Source organism: Lotus japonicus, chromosome 5 (genome assembly GCF_012489685.1).
Source record: "Lotus japonicus ecotype B-129 chromosome 5, LjGifu_v1.2".
Taxonomy (NCBI): domain Eukaryota; kingdom Viridiplantae; phylum Streptophyta; class Magnoliopsida; order Fabales; family Fabaceae; genus Lotus; species Lotus japonicus.
The window spans coordinates 7,445,566-7,448,159 of record NC_080045.1 but is presented as its reverse complement, the minus strand read 5'-3'; positions in this window follow the sequence as shown (position 1 = coordinate 7,448,159).

The following is a 2,594-nucleotide window of genomic DNA, read 5'->3' as shown; positions in this document are numbered from 1 at the left end:
TCCTTGAAGAAAAAAATTTCAATTTCCAGATACAGGTCTATCACGGATATAGGTTGGAATGACAATTTCCAACTGCATATGGGGATTAGAAAAGTCGGCATTCCAGAAGTTGTTAAACAAAACAAAACTCAGATTTGACCAAGTCACAGCAGAAGGCCTGGCGCGACGACTATGTTTCATTGCAGAAGGTGCTGGTTGTCATGCTCTTGGAGCTCACGACCTCAGCTAAGAGATAAGGGATTATGGGTTTGGGGGGGGGGGGAGGGGGGAACTGATCGCAAAGGCATGTAGAGGCGGTGTCGTTGCAGAACTTGTGGCGGAGGGAGGATGGGGCGATAGAGGTGGGGATAATGGAGAGATTGAGAGTTTGAATGTAAGACCCATATTTTTAGAAATAGAATAAATAATTATTTTCCGACTCACGCCTAGGTTGTTGTGTAAGCGTGAGAGGAACCTGAACTAATATTTGATGAATTGGAAAGCTTAGTGAAGGAGAAAGTTCGGGAAATAATTAAGGATGGTACTGTAGTCGGTTTAAGTGTTAGCACGAGCCATTTTCACACCCGACTAAGGTCGAGAGTGTCTCAAAGAGGTTATTTCCGCTCCTAGAGCACTGTTTAAGAGAACTGTAAAATATGTGGAAAAATAAGAACCTCCAGATATTTTTCCCAGGGCCAATGTTCCGATACGGAACTATAGATTGTACGCACAATAGGTTTCACTTTTCGGAAACCCGATAAAGCTAGACTTTATCTTCTCGGGGACTTTAAATAAGACACTTAATAAAGTGTTTTTATATTCGGAGCTTCTAACGAAATTTCTATTTGCGCTGCCTCATTTCTTTCAACGTTTGTAATATTTTTCCAGAAGGAAGTTTCTTCATCCGACGTCAATAGCAAAAAGTAGTTTTGAGGCATTTTTTGATACATACTGTGTTTAAATCATTTCCTTCATTTAAATGAGCCTCAAAATAAGTTTCAACATTCTGTCGCGGAATACTTACTTAAAATCAGCAAATGAAAGTACCAAAACGACCGGACCCTAGAAATCTTTCTTTTTCCTCATTTTCTCTCTCCTATAAAAAGAGAAAATCACCAAAACCTCTTCATTGTGCTAGTGTGGCCGTGGGTGAGCAAGAGAGAGAAGCTTGGGCGTCGTTCGTCCGATTCTTGCCCGATCGTCCTGATTTCATAAGCTGCACATAAATACAGAGGTAAGATGCTTAATCTTACTTTCGTTTCTACTTTCTGTTGGATTATTCCATGTCTTTATGTGCTCAAAGTTTGGAGCAAAATGTCAAAATGTCTGGTAGCTTCGTTTTTTTTTTCTTTTCAAATACCTTCTATATTAGACCAACATGTTAGAATCATGATCTGTGCGCTTAGATTTCCATTCTGTCGTCGTAGATCTGAAATCTTAACTCAAGAACACTTAGTGTTCAACTGTTGCTTTTTGAAGCTTAAAGCCCCAATCTTGCTTAGTGCCTTTGAGATTAGTTGTTGATAAAGGCATTGTTTATCGCTATTCAAAATCTGTTTCGAAAAATATTGACTTTGAGTTTTTGGGCAATTATATTGGACCAAAAAGCCCTTTATCATAGTTTTAGTCCCGTAATTGTTTCGGGCACATTTCTACTATAGATATCACCTGAGAATACCTATGAATTTCGTTTGATCGAAGAAAAGTTCAGGAAGCCATTTTTTTGGTTGTGGCCGAAACTTCTGAGCTTGATACTGTGTCCAAAAATAATTTCTGAGCTTGTTTGGCCTGAGCTATAGTGTAGCTCTTTGAGTTGTCGAAATTTTAGCTTTGGTTTTGTGTCATTCTGAGTTCTGTAGCTCGAGTTATGCGCGTTTTAGCGAACAAAGGTTCTGCTGTTCATTCGTGCATAAATGTCGAACTCTGAAGCTTCGAAAACTTTTTTCACAACAGAGGAGGACACCCTAGAGAATTTGCTAAGTTCAGGAACTGTTTTTGGGATCGAATTTTGATGTCGAGCTTGGATGGAGAAATAAAAGGTTTGGGTAACTCAGTATAGAGGTTTCATTGAGTCTTGCATGCTTTTAATTGGACTGCTTGTGCTTGAGATGAAGATATTTAGTTTGATTGCGAATTTTGCATGTTTTACTATGATATATACTTGGTTATGTTGACTGTTCCGAGGCTTTTGCCAAATGTTTTCTGAGGCTTCAGCCATTTTTAAACCTTGAGACTTACACCTTCGTTTTCTAGGGCTTAGGCTATTGTTCATTGCTCAATGACTTACTTGATGATAATCTCTTGTTGCTAATATTGATTTGATGAGCTAGTATGCATAATCTAATTGACTTATGCTTGTTGATATTATGAATAACATAGGTATACTATGAATTGATTATTGGATTGAGAATTGTTGATTGAGTGACTACTAAGGTTGATTAGATTGTTGTTGACTAACTTGGCATATACGACTTCAACCTTAAGTGGCAGATCAGTGGTTTTCGTTCCACGTGACTGTCCCGTCTTTTGAGACGCCAAAGTGGCATATCAGTGGTTTTCGTTCCACGTGACTGTCCCATCTTGAGAGACGCCAAAGTGGCAGATCAATGGTTTTC